Raw genomic sequence first — 15,479 nt, 5'->3', positions numbered from 1 at the left:
ATTCCTGCTGTGGTAGTTTCACCTCAGCATGAGAAGAAAGTTGGTACAAAACTTTCACTTTAAAAACTTTTAAAAATCCAGACTTCACTGTGCAGATCCAAAAATGTACTGCTGACTTTCACGCCAGCACAATTTCACCTCCACCTCGGTGGGTCACACCTGCTGCTCTGTCTCACCCTGCGTAAGAGAAACACGCCAGTCAGAATACATAAAGTGATTTTGATATTTTATTAGAGTTTTAAACCCATTTGATCCTTTATTTAAGCATTAAATATAATTTTCAATCTACTGGTTATTTTGATGGTTAAGATCGCTGATAATGTGACTTTACAACACACCTGCCCTTTTCTGCACTGTGGACATTTAACAGAAAGGGTGCAGTTGATGAGCCATTAAATAATGCATTAAATCATGTTTTCTCCAAGCTTTGATGACCACGTGCCAGTTTAGGAAGATACTTGCTATTTCTTTACTCCTCCGACAGCTTAGAATTTAATCAGACTAATAGGATCACATAACATGGAATCACTTAATGGGTTTTCACCCAATCAGAGCTCAATGTTTAGCAGGGAATAACCTGCTAGTTGTGATGGATCATGAGTCCAACGAGCTTCTACATCATTGATGTTCTGGTTTTCTGGTAATTGTAATTTTCGACTACACCGTAAAAAATAAAATCCTAAAAAAACAGTAATATTCTGGCAGCTGGGGCGCCAAAATAATACCAGAAAATAACAGAAAATAACTTTCTCATGAAAATATGGTTATTTTCAGTAATGACAATACAGTTTGTTGCCCTAATTTTACATGGGATTTTGCCTTTTTCAAGTGCTTTCAAACATTAAATTAGGAACATTTTAATGTGATTAAACAATGCAATTACCTATAAACAAGGTCAATGAATGCGGAAATATGAATAATAATACTTAAATGTACAGAAATATACAGTTAACAGTTGTTTTAAATAATAATGGATTGCATTCATATTGCGCTTTATGAGACCCTCAAAGCGCTTTACAATTCTACTTTATAATTCCCCTCTGGCCATCACCAGTAGGTGGTAGGTGAAGTGTCTTACCCAAGGACACAACGACCGAGAGTGTCCGAGCCGGGGCTCGAACCAGCAACCTTCTGATTACAAGGAGAACTGCTAACTCTTGAGCCACGATCACCATAAATAACAATAATAATTATTAATATTTGATGCAAAAAAAAGTTTATACGAATCATTTTATATACTTTTCCATAGCATTACATTTGAATTTAACAGTTCAATCTTTCAAATAACGGACAAATATTTGTGAAATTATGATACATTTGTGAATGTATTTTAACAATCTAAATATGCATACAGACAAATACATTTAAAACACAAGAATATTATGTTTTATTACATTTACAGTGATTTTACGTTAATTTACATTTGAAATGTAAAATCACAGTCTATTTACGTAACTTTAATGGTATTCTAGAAGAACAGTACAAAAATACACAGTAAAATACTTTTATATTACAATTTTTTTTTACAGTGTAGTTTATATACTGGGGCCTTTTTTTTCTTATTTCATGTTTCCTTGTTTTCATCCTTTGGCGGTCACAAGACATTAACAGGAGCTTTAGTGCTCAAAGAGTCACTAATACATTGTGGTGGGGTGTGGTTTATGGCTCAACTGCAGAGGAGGGCTGTTGTCCATGAACTAATCATGCTTCCCCGTGTGAGTAGGATAAAAAAAGAATGAAATTTTTTTGAAATAAAGAGAAAAAATACTGTAAATTATATATTTAAGTGGTTGCAATGCTGTGTGCCAACTTGAATTTACTTTTAGTTGAGTAATGTCTCAAATGTGTAATAGTTCATCTACTAAAGCAATGTAAAGATACTTCACCATGTTTTTTACCGTTGTACTGGTAGAATCTGCTGTAGAAGTGTGCATGAGAAATCAAGGATCTCAGTCTGCCTCGCATGAACCTGACATTTTGGACTGTACTAAAGTTTTAAAAGGAATAAAGAAGCAAGAAGTTCTCTTCTTGGAACTTGATTACAAACAGAAAAATGGATCCTTTGACTCAAGCTGTTCCTCTCTCTACGTGCAAACTGTGCAAATGTGTTATGGTTGACGTTTCAACTCATCTACATGCTGATAAGCCGTCTGTTTGGGCTTCACCCCTTCTTCCGATGATTACACTGCACTGTATGACAAAGAGACGCTGCTGGCATCTAAACCGCAATTAAAGTGAAAATGGCCGTGACAATTCCACTGACCGTATTTGCGTTTGTCGAGATAATTGTGACCACCGTAGAGGCCCATGCTGGGCTCAGGCTGCGCAAACACAGAGGAGGAAAAAGAAAAAACACAAAGGAGGGAGGGGGAGGAAATTGGACCACTGTAGCATTAGATTACCACCAGCAACAATCTGTCAGGTTAGCCTCCATTGTTGGTTCCGCAGGGCCCTGAGCGTTCACCAGGGTAAACAATGCATCACCTTTTTACCCTTGATTCCTTAAATGCTGCTGAATGGGTTTGAAACATATTGCCACAGAGTGGCTCTGGGGCCTGATGCTGTGGAGTAAAAGAGGCTGTGTGCTTTCTGTTTGTGCTTTTGGCAGCAGGAAGAACAGCTGGTCCTTTGCCGGGGCCTCGAATGCTTTGACCAGGCTCCAGGGTTTAGTGTAACCACGGTGACCTAATCACTTTCCAAAAGGCTGATTCTCAGCTTAAACTCTCAGCTCAGGTCAGAGGGATGTGAAGTTTGAACCATATGGCACTGACTGGTTTCTTTTTAGTGTCTCAAAGTGCTAACTTATCAATTCATCTTCTTGATGGCACTAAGTTAAAAACATTTTTGTCACATTTTAATGGCTACCAAGCAACTGCACTGTTTAACCGACAGAGCAAAACATTTGTCTCCCCCTACTGACGGTTAGAGTAATTACACAAACACTCGACTTGATTACAATGAGGGTCAGAATTTCATGTTTGTGCTCGACAATAAAAAACCCAATAAAAAGTGCAGTGAAGAAACACCTTCTTGAGGCATATTTTAAAAAGTACAGTAAAGTACAGCATTAAAACACACACACAAAGAGAGAGCATATTTCTCTCATATTAGCCTCTCTGTAATGGATTTTTGATAAAGCTGATAGTTGAGGCTGGATCAGGTGACCTTGAATTCTCCCTTAGGTAAACTACTGTTACAGCCCTGGGCCTTGGAGAGAGTGAGACTACCCTTTTGTGCTTATGCAAATCTAAGTGTGCCAGGACTCGTGGATGACTGGCTGCTGGGAGTCTTGTGCCAGCCTTCTTTTATGCAGATCACAGTGTGCCAGACCTCGCGGACGATTGGCTGCCTGGAGATCCAATGACCACTCCAAGACCAATTGACGGGCTGATTGTCTGCACCTGGGAGTATAAAAAGGCTGAAGAGCCTTCCCACTATGGGGAGCTGCTGCTCTGAAGTGAACATGCAGTGGCCTCCTTGTCTGTGTTGCATGTGAAGCTTGTTGATTAAACCTGTTTGCTGTGTTGCTCTTTGTTTAAACCTGATATACAGCTGAACTTAGTTTCATTAGAGTTTTGTGAAGCTTGCTTGACTTAGTTACCCTTAGCTTTTATTTTGTGTGCCGCCAGCCTGCTTTAGTTAACCCTTAGCTTTTACGCCTGGCTGTTTTTTTTTTCTTTATGTAATAAGTAAATGCCCAGTGGTCTGTTGAATAGCCCTGTCGGTTTTCTGTTTAAAGTTTGAAATTAAAACCTTTTTACTTTACTCAGTTTGTGTGGGGGGGCTTGTTTATGTTACTCCTCCCCTGATGCCTAGCAGGGGGGTCGTAACAACTGCCAATAGGACTAGGCTCCTGGGTACTTCGCCTTCACTCACCTTTTTTTTTCTCTCACTATGTGTTTAAACTCCACTCTACAATTAATCATTAGTTATTATTATTATTAATATCTGGCTCTCTTTTGTCCTGTGTCCCTCCCATCACCCACAAATGGTTGTTGCAGATGCTCCTCCACGAACCTAGTTCTGACAGAAATTTCTTCCTCTTAAAAGGGAGTTTTTCCTTCCCACTGTTGCCAAATGCTCGCTCATAGGGGGTCATCTGATTGTAGGGGTTTCTCTGTATTATTTTAGGCCAGGGGTGGGCAATCTCAGTCCACGAGGGCCGGTGTCCCTGCAGGTTTTAGATCTCACCTTGGGTCAACACACCTGAATCACATGATTAGTTTGTTACCAGGCCTCTGGAGAACTTCAGGACATGTTGAGGAGCTAATTTAGCCATTTAAATCAGCTGTGTTGGTTCGAGGACACATCTAAAACCTGCAGGGACACCGGCCCTCGTGGACTGAGATTGCCCACCCCTGTTTTAGGCTCTTTACACAATATAAAGCACCTTGAAGTGATTGCTGTGATGATTTGGTGCTATTTAAATAAAACTGAATTGCATTAAACATGCATGAACATTATGTGCTTGTTTTTAAAAGCTGTCACTGATTGTGGAGAAACAATAGTTTTGTAAAGCAGAATAATTTGTTTGCCAGACTACTTGTTTCAGATGTTTTGCTATTTACTAATAATTAGAGAGGTTACTTTTTTAATTGTAAAGCACAAAATAATGATACAATAATTTCAGGTACTCTGCATGGTAGCTCAGTGGTTAGCACAACATTTAAAACCTGTCAGGCCCTTCTGTCTGCAGCTAGCATTTTCTCTTCTTGTTCCTTTGGGTTTGTCACCAACTTCTCCTGCCATCAGCCCAGGACAGTGTTGCAAAGAGACTCTTATTCTCAAGAGTTTCACTTTTTGTTTAAATAAACTCTAAAAATACAGAAATAAGCAAATAGTCCGAAACAACTATGTTGCAATTCAATACGATGATGTGACTCTGTGTGTGAGAACTCAGCTGTTTTTGTTCTCATGGTAATAATTTGTGAAATAATTGAAATAATTTATAATTTGTAATTTGTGAATAGTTAACAAAGTTACCGGCATGTGTGCAAATGTACACAACTCCCCTGTTTTAGAAACGCCCATAGAGATCTCCCTGTAGCTCTATGCTTATTCATTTGTCTGCAGCAGTTATAGCAGATATTCACATAACAGAGGTTGATATGCAATCAATGACTGAAACTGAACAAGAGAAATGAGTTTAAAAAAATGTGGTAATTTCAGTAAATTACCTAAGGGAGAAGAAAAACATGCACTGCTTTTCTGGGGAATTTTAATGGTCAACATGCGCTTTAAAATGATATGGTTTGCAGTATGTATTAAGAAATGCCACCGTGCCAGGTTGTCACTTCAGCAAAATTCACTCTCACAAGCACCGATAAGAGTGTTTATTCTCTTGCACTCAACTGTCTTTGTGGATTTGTTTGCACACTGTTGGTAAGCACACTCCTTTAAAGACCTGCTGAACATCCCAGTGTGCGACTGGGCGTCATAGAAAATGAGGTGTAGTGTAATTCCTCCTTTGAGTAGATCAAAGCATTGTTTGTCCCTTTTCCCCAGCAATCATCAGATGCAGTGACTCATAAGCCTCATGTTTGTTCTGGGCTTTCCTCCACCCTATGTCTATCTGTTTGCCCATGACAAACTGTGGATTAAAGAGTAAAAACAATGACCACTGGAATGTGAACAAAGCACAATGTAAAGAATCTGCATGCCAAATGGACAGAAAACAGCTCAGCCAGCTGGATGCAAACACTACCTGGACCTCCTTTGTTTGTTGTTTCACCCAGAAGACAGAGCACGCTTAAATCATAGTCCTGTTGGTTAGCATCATTTTGAAGCAGAGCAATAAATTAGACTGTTTAGTCAATACAAATGTCCAACCAGGGCTTTAGTATGCCTGTACCAATATTTCAAAGCAAAGTTGAAGCATACATTCTGGCCAATAGATGGAGCAATAATCCAAGTTATGATGGTTAACATCAGCATGCCTTTGACTCAGTCAAGGTTATTACTTGATGACCCTGGGGAAAAAAAACATTTTTGATTTACACCGAGTTTTATTTTATATTTATTTTTTCAGGAAATTTGTAATGTTTTTTTAATTTGTTTTTCCTTATAATCTTGCCAGATAACCAGATAAATAAACAAAGCATCTATCTGATACCTCCACCTCAGCTCTCACCTTTGACAGCAGAATTCATGAACACCATCCACTAAAATGAAAATCACTGTGCATTCACTCTGCTAATCAGCCTTTCCCTTTATCCTATAGAGATTGGCCCATTTATATTAAACATGCAAGTAAAGTATTTTTTGTTTTTTCACTAAAGCCTCCAAGGACTGTAACAGTAAAGACTGAAAAACACATTTAAAAGCAGACAGATCGATTATCCAAAGAAGAAAAATCAAAAACATGGTGGTACAGCTGCAATGGAATGAAGTTGAAGTATGCCAAATTACATGAGAAGTGGACTAAAAATCAGTGGCAACAGGTCTTTAAATGTTTGGTTCAAATATTCATCAGAATGTATGGAGGAGGCCAGGAGAGATGTGACAGTGAGTATCGACATTACAGTCATTATGAAACACGGTGGAAGCTCATGGTTTGGGACTGAGTTTCAGCCAGTGGTGTTGAAGATCTTATTAACATTGATGGCATTATGAACACAGAAAGCAGATTTTGATCCACCATAAAAGCAACTGACTGCCAGCAGGTTCCTTTAGGAATATAACAGTGATCCTAAACACACTGCCCATGCAGTAAAATCATATCTGGATATAAAAACACTGTCAGTCATGGATCGAACTCAGCTTTGAACTCAACATGTTTGATGCAGTCTGAGATCATCTTGACAGAAAACAGAACAAAATGCAGCCAACATCCAAAGAGGAGCTTTGACTGTCCTTCACAAACCCTGAATAACCATTCCTGAAGACTAAAGAAAAGACAAGAAGGCTTGACAAGAGAATTCAGTCTGTGTTGACAAATAGAGCTAGTCATATAACTACTGAATTTCATGCACATACAAATTGCAGAAACTGTGTTTTTGCCTCTATTTCATGTCATTTGCACACATTTCCCATTTTCTGCACAAAATATAAAGAAATGAGGAGTAGCTCAAGACTTGTTCCTTTGTGGGAAGGCTAGAAGGTCTCTCTGAAGCTGCCAGATACTTCTTTATTCTGATAAAATCCTGAGTATGTTTGAGTGAGTCAGTGATGGACATTCAGAAATTTGGTTTTGTTCAGTTAGACCTTTTTCTTTTTCTCGGTTAACATTTTCACAATAGTGAAAAAACTTTATTTCAGTGAAGAGTTGAAACAGGCTTCGGTATTTGATCTTTTTTTTTTTTTTTTGTATATTCATCTTTGCATTAGTAGAGTATTTGTGTTCAGCTTGTGTGTTCTTTCTACACTCTATTGTCAGGTCGATCAGTAACACCAGATGGCGCTCTTGACTCTAGATTTTTCTCTGTCACTAAATCCAAGCAGCTCACTCAAAGTACCTTAAGGATGTCACTGACATAAATGCTCGCAGGAGGGAAAAATAACAGAAAGACTGTTCTAGAACACAGACCCTCCTACCAAAACTGATATAATATTGAGATGTGCACGCTTGTGATAATACTTAGGATTAGCATTGTTATTCACTCTAAATGAGGTCGGGAAGACTCTGACTTGAAACACAGCAGGATGTTGTCACCCCTAAGCAATAGCTGAGCCCCATTCCTGCCATCTGGACCTGCATCACTTACACTGAGAACAAAGACTACAAGAATAAACTGATGCATGTAAACAGAGCAAAAGAAAACCCCAGTGTTGAGAAAGCTGGTTAGAACTAGTTTCGCTGGCTCCACGTGGATGCTTGCAGTAATCTCATCTGTCTCGTCTCAGCCTTCACCTGTTCCAGGTGGAACGCGGGCAGCAGCCACACAAAGAAGCTGCACTCCACAATCACCTCTCATGTGTCAGTCACTGGCAGACTCTCTGTCCACATACTGTTAACACATTCAGGTAATCATTACACTTGTAAATGCTTAAATGCTTCCGAAGGCTTAGGTGAAAGGGATGAAAGGTTGCAAACTTGAGAATAAGCTGGTCCAGGAAAAAAAACACTACAGCTGGGTTAATGCATGACTCATAACTGTGGACAGAAATAAGCTTAGTGTTTTTCAACCTTCTAGCAATACCTGTTTATTCTCTGGCTTTTGAATCAGATTAAAAGTGCACAGTTCCCTCATCGCCTGCAGGTACAAATCATGCCTAGCTGTTGAAACAGAACGCTTTGCAAATGCTTCTGGCTCGGTCTGGCACTAAGTAAATGGATCATCTAAAGGGAACGTTTCCAGTGAGAGAATCACTGAATTGTGCCACTAAAACACAAAAACCGAGCTTGCATGCACAGTTACGGCTTTGTGTATGATGCCTCGTGTTTGTTGTGATCAGCTGATAGCTGATCTGTCTATAGGCTTTACTACACGGAGCAGGCTGCCTGGATAAAGCAGTGGTATGGCATGTCCAGCTTGGCTCTCCCCAGCTCTCCCTCTGAGTTGACCTACAGGGTTAATCTGAACAAGTTTGGAACCAGTTTTGGAGCAGCCAGTCTGCTCCAAGCACACGCAGCCAGATACTCTGTAGATTTTACTCACTGCTGTTGCTGATTATGCTGATCCAGCATTAAAGTGCACTCTTTGCAGCCTAAAAGGCTCTCATGACCTCAGCTTGCTTTTTGACTGGCAGGCTTTTAGTGTAAGATTTAAATTCACTTGTGAAAGCTGTTATTGTGCACATCATTGCATAGAATTACAGCAGTTTCCAACAAATATAGGATAGCACCATATTTTTCTTTAGGAAAAACAAGATCAGAAAAGTAGCAAAACATCTGAAAAAAGTAGTCTGACATTGAAAACATGTGATAGGCACCAATATGAGTCAGCAGCAAGGCTGTTTGCACAGTGAGGCTATACTTAGCCTAATCGGGACTTTCAGATAAATGTTATGATTGGTTGCTAACATCATAGACTGCATAGACATTTTAACTCCACATTCTGAAGGCTCAATGTTTATGTTAGAATGTGTTTTTACTTTTTTGGGGGGGGGGGTTTTGTAATTATTTTTTTTTAATATGGAAGTCTAGGGGACTGACTCACTTTTGAAAGCAGCCTCAAGTGGTCATTAAGGGAAGTGCAGATTTTGGCACCTTGACGTTAGCTTTTTTTTCAGTTGTGGATGTTGTTGCGTGGTTGGACCTTACTTGTCAGTAGCACAGGAATCGCCATTGTGACAAATGGGAATTCTTCAATCTATCTGCTGTAAAATGGGAACTGCACAGGTTCACAAAACCAATCCACCTCTTCATCTTACAACTTCTTAAAAAATGTAAATGTTGTTACAAATCTGTGAGATTGTGGCATCAAAGGAAGATGTACAATTCAGTACTATAGTCTCATAGTCTGGTGAGTTTAAGCTTTTTTTCTAAGGTCTATAGAAACCATACAGTATGTGAAATTAAAAAGAACTTAAATATCAAAGGAGCCTGAGATCATAAAGAGTTGTACCCAAAAAAGAGATCAGTCAAGACACTTATATAAAGATACAAAAGTATGGTAGCTCTTGAGGAGAAATAACTGGATCTGATCTCCTTATGCTCTTGGTGGCTCAGAACATGTAGGGCTGATTCTGCCTGGGCTCTTGACCACAGCATGGGGTTCCAGCTGCAGCTGGTCTCTGAGTGCTGCACAGTGGCTGCACACTGCTCATAACATTTAGGATTTGATAAATGCAGAGCATTACCTTCAACACAGGGTATCTTAAATGACTAAAGCCAGTATGATGGGGTTTGTGACAGTTCACTGAGTAATTGTACTGACAGCAGTGTTCAGTTAGGGCCAAAATGGTAATTTAAATAACGACATCACCATGGACAGAATTCATCCAGCATCCATGTGTTCGGGGTATAATATCAATCTGTTTTTACAGCTCCCCTGTCAGAAGGGGTCATCACAGCGGGTAGCTCCTCATGGCTGATTAAATTTCACTCCAGATGTCCTTTCTGACACAACTCCAAAAGAGCTACAGCATGTTTTCTTCTCAGATTTTCTTTCTCAGATCACGTCAAAGCAGAAAACGGCAGCAGCCTCACTAAACAAGCACGTGTATTAAGCATTTTGTGTGTATCGGTGTATTTATTCTCGCTTGGTCTCTTTTTTTCTCCTCTAGCCGGCAGTCAGCATTATAATAATCATAGTGAATGCCCCCATTAAAGACCCTCTCACCACATTCTCCTGTCTGTACAGGTCCTACTTTCATCATGTGGCTCACTGCTTTGCCAAAGCCTTCATCTTCACTGCTGTACTGAGCCGTGACAAGAGCCAGATTAAGAGACCCTCATTGCTCATCACCGCAGCCTGACATCTACCAACTGCCTCCTTCTCACGCTGATTATCAAAGTGATGTTGATTATAGGCCATGATAAACACAGCCTCTCAGAGCCTAGCAGGAGCTGAAGAACAGAACAACGGAGGGGGGGTTGTTAAATATATATTTGAGCAGAGCTTATATTGGTTGAACAACGTTGCACGCTGGTTAGGTTATTCTTCTGTGCTTAGCTGCAAACGATGAGGAGAAACTGTTTTCATTCCTGCTGCTACCACACACCTACCAAATTATGTTTAAGACTGACAACAGATAAGGTCATAGCATTTTGGGTCTTAGGAGTGTGATCCACAGTAAAGGATCTTGACTGCTACAGCCTGGATTTTGACTTGACTTGCTGACGAGTAGCAGACTTTTTATTTTTTCTAAAATGATTAGATTTTAGTGTCAAAACTGATAGGGACACCTTATTTTAAGATGTACCTATATTTGTTTCCCATATGTGATAATACAGGAACAATATGCATACAAAATGTTTATTTTTCAGGGGTTTTTTTAATGTATGATGGCTCAAAAGCCAAAAAAAATGTTAACTTGATTCTCTATAATTGGAATTTAATCTGAGTTAAATTTCAGAGAATCAATGAATTTTTATCTAATTTTTTAAAGTTGTTAATCACATATTCTGTGTTATTTTCTATTTTTTTCTACTTTTAACATTTTACTTAAAAGAATTTGGTTCATGAAAATCTCTTGGTTTGAATTGCAGTAAGGCTCTTCACATTAACCCTTAACTCTTTTACAAGCGCATACATGTCATCAGTTGGGAGTGAGACACCCATCTTGCTATTGCTAAGATACACTTTGAACCACAACCACATGAGACGCTATCAGCTTTGACAAAAGCCGGTACTGTGCGATTCTCCTGAGAATGATAAACTGAACTCTATCTACTCATTACTTAAAGGAATGGAATGCAGGTTGCACACATTCAGCATCACTAATGATGCTGAATGTGTGTAGCTGGTGACACTACACATGTGTGGTGCCAATAACTAGGACCAAACAAAAAGCTTTTCTCTGACGTCGGTAAAAGTTTAAGCAACTGGAAATGAAGTAAAAAGAATGAGTGAGGTTTAGATTCCCAGGAATTTCTCCAGCAATGACAATATTAGTGAGCATAAGAAGGTGGACAGATGTTTCCGCAGAACTCCAAGTGTTCAGGTTTAGGCCACTAGGGTGTTGTTAAAATGGGAGATTCCAGAGTAGATATAAAATGATTTATTGTAAGAACAGAGGGGGTAAATGATGCACGATGTAATACAAGTGAACAAAGACTATTGTCCACATCAAACTGCTATGATGCATGCTCTAATTAAGTGACCCCAGCAGCTGTTCAGCACATTAGCTGCTAATGCAGCCGTAAAGCCTGGATCAAAGTAGCACACCCACTACAAATCCTCTCTCCGCGTGGCGTAATGTCTGACGTTGGCCTGCGGAGATAGGGATCAGCTACAGAGCAATTGAGCCTTATCAGTTTTCCTTTTCTTCATGAAGTTCCTGTTTTAGCTGATGGATGTTGAGTAAATTTGTGTGTTTGCCAGCAGCTGTTTGACTTTGCAATTGTGAAAATGAGCATTTGTCAAAGGAGCTGAGGATGTAAACAAACAGCTTTCTCTTTGTTGGTGGTCAGTCTGTATGGTATTGGTAGCATGGTCCCCACTATGACTTATGTGGAATTTTCATGGACATTTTACTTTTTTGCACTGACAGGTAGACTTGTTGAAAGTAGACTGTAGCTCCTGGGAAACAATATTTTCATGTATCTTACGTAAAATGTATCTTATTTTAAGTTGAATTTCTCATTTTGTTTCTTTATCAAAAAACGTTGATCGGACAAGAATAGGCTGGGTGTATGGAGTCGAGGAGGCCTGCAGGAGAGGAGTCTCTCCCATGTTTCCATTTTCCTTTTACACACTATCCCTTTGGTTATATTTTATATTTACTTCATATATACTGTATGAAACAGAAAATCTTTTTGAAATTTCTTAATTAAAGAGGAAACAGTGAACACATTGTCCCCTGAGATTGTTAAAAAGACTTTTCTCAAGAAGGAAAAGATGCAAATCAATGCGAATTTGGTTAAAAGGTGAAACAACACTCACCAAACATCCTCCTCCTTTTTCTCTGCAAAGTCCAAACAACTTCATTCATATCCATCTCCTTCCTTATAGACCTATAACCACTGTGGATCACGCAATGAGACATAACACCACTGGAAACATAACTTACTGACTATATAAATCCCATCTAATAATACTAGTCAGTCTGGAGGGAATATTAAGTGAACCTACCTAATGAAACAGCTGTTAAAAAAAAACTATGACACATATAATTTAAAACAACAGTTAGAAGGCTTTTACATTTTCACTTTGAACTTTAATGAACCAGGTTTTAGCTGTAAAGAATATGGTTTTCATTTACATAACAGCTGTGGATGGAAATGCAATATCACTTGCAATGTCTTCTCAAACCACATGCCAGGTTATCCTTGCCTATCTTTGCTCAGAACACTCTAGTATGAGAGTTCTCAGTCTTAATCATTTTAAATACTGGCTACACGAAAGTTTGGAGAAAAAAACATAGATTTTTCTAAAAATATGGTCAGAAATGATAAATTATGAAAGCAGCCAACAGTTGACCCTGAATCCTTCCTTAGTTATGCAGCAATAGGCCTAGACTGGTGGGGGCTTCCTATGATGCACCGAGTGTTTCTTCTGCATGCACCTTTGTCCTCTCACTGTGTGTTTCTACATCAACACTGCATTAAATCATTGGTTGTTATTATTAATCTCTGGCTCTCTTGAGTCTTTTGTTATGCCTTCCCTATCCCCACCCCCAACTGGTCATGCAGGTGTCTGCGCCTTAGTTTTAGAAAACCTTCAGGATAACTGCGGCATGCACTCACTGACCTCATATGTTTGTGGCAGCCAGTCAGCCGAGCACTTTGATCTGCATCATACTGTTGGTGTTCCACTGCGGTATCTCGTAAGCACTCTTGGGACACTCATGGGGATGCTATCAGTGGCAGATTGCACTTGACCAGCAGTGATAATGCCCATTAATTACATGGTGCTGTGAATTTATTGTACTTCCTGTAAATATGCGAGGAGCCTAGTTGTGGTATTCCCCTGCATGCAGTTACATACACAATATAATTCCTCTGCATCTATGATAAGAAATTAAATAATATGGATGACTGGAAACACATTATAAAATCAGTCCATGTTCCCTGTCTGCGCTTGATGATAAAGATGATGAACCAGCACAAGTGCCATATAAAATGGACTTTACAACCAGGTCAAAGGGGGAATCCCATTATTCTGCTGGCTATCAACAATTTCAAGTTGGGCATGTTTGTGTGCTGACACAGTGGATATTACAGCCTAGCATGGTTATAGAAATGTACAAGCTGATGTCAACACCCCAAAATATGTTGTCAAATTCACAGATTAAACAAAGAATTACTATATAAATAGGAGTAGAAGTCGGCTATTGTTTCCAGGCCTGAGCTTCCTCCTCCTCTGGGCCACAGATCAGCTGCACCTGCAGGGTAAGAGACAGGAGGAGAGGGGTGGAGGTGTTAGATGACAGGCGATGGGTGTTGCCAAACTGAAAAGGACAAAGGGAGTGGGGAGCAGAACAATAGTGAGGCCTTGTGATTGAACTGGATCGAGACAGCATGTCTGCGGTGCCGCCGGCCATCCAGCCCAAGAAGGAGCCTCCAGCGCCACACAGGAAAGAGCTTTCTCTAGAGCCGCCTGAGACACACAGACACACACAAAGACTTACACAACATGCAACCACACACTGATACAAACATGAACAATAGAGGCCCCCCATCCTGACCCAGACCTGGACTTGACTTTGCTGTAACTCCAGGGAATCATCTCATGTAAACTCAAAGAACAGATTGTCGTATTGAGGGGGGGTGGCGGAGTTACAAAGGCAGAGGTTACTGAAGGGTGGAACATTTATTTCGTGGAAGATTCAGCTTTTTATTTTACTCACTGTGTGCTTACACAGCACTAACTCTCCAAGCTGGACTGATTGTTTCCAGAAAAAGCCGGTTTCCGTCATGTATCTCATGTTCAAGTAAAGCAACATTTGCAACAAGATACTGCACTGTTTGCACAGTGACCTCCACTTGGTATTCATTATAAACACGCTGTCAGCTAACAAATGTGTTTTGTTACAGATTTGTGCCACACAGTGATTTGTATCATAGCAAATGAAGAGAACAAGACTGAAAGGCTTATTTTCTGGCAAATCACTCCTAATTCCAATTACTCTGTTTTCTTGACATCAGTATGTTCAAAGCAAAAAATGAAATTGGACAGTTTATTGTATTCAAAATGTTCTCGGTTCTCTCAGTGTTTCCATTCTACTAAAGAAATTTTGAAGAGCTTTCCATTTTGATTTCAAAGCTGGCCATTAAACAGACATTTGACAACCCTTTGAAGAAGATGCCAAAAACTGTTTGATTGTACTACGTGTATACTACCAGACTCAGGCTTTGTCACTCGGTGGGTGGAAGCCCAGGGTTTCATCTGTACAGACTGGGGAATCAACAGTGTTGAAATTCTGAAGGTTGTTACAAACATAACAGTTTATTTAACCTCAGCAACATCAAGCACAATCAAGGAGTGAAAGAATAAATTCTTTCCCCTGGAAACTCATCGTGTTCTCTCAAGCACGCCACATGGAAACTCAACAACAGCACTTCTGCCATATATGGTCATATTTTTCTGTTCACCACATTGGGGCCATCATCGGCATCCATTTAATGTTTGTCAAATTGACCAGAAGCCACAGTGACAGGAAGGATCTCTGCTGCAAAGCGCTATGTGATTGGGAATCAACATTATGGTCTGAATGTTTTGTTTCGGGTGGAAATGCACCATCACGGTGTCTGCGTGGTCCCGCTGTGCGTGCCATCCCATTGGCAGGATTCACTTTCCACGCAGATCGCTGACGCAAAGCATGTTTCAGTGTTGATGTGAGGCTGTGGCACGATGTGCACCATGCACAATGTACAATGCAACAACTCGTCCAAAAACAACAAAGAGGTCTCACAAACTGCGCAGCTCTACTCC

This window comes from Aulonocara sp. 'chitande type north' Nkhata Bay, linkage group LG12 (genome assembly GCF_057382095.1).
Source record: "Aulonocara sp. 'chitande type north' Nkhata Bay isolate Kocher_YH1m ecotype deep benthic linkage group LG12, A_spYH_male_GT1.1, whole genome shotgun sequence".
Taxonomy (NCBI): domain Eukaryota; kingdom Metazoa; phylum Chordata; class Actinopteri; order Cichliformes; family Cichlidae; genus Aulonocara; species Aulonocara sp. 'chitande type north' Nkhata Bay.
Note: the sequence above shows the minus strand (reverse complement) of the source record.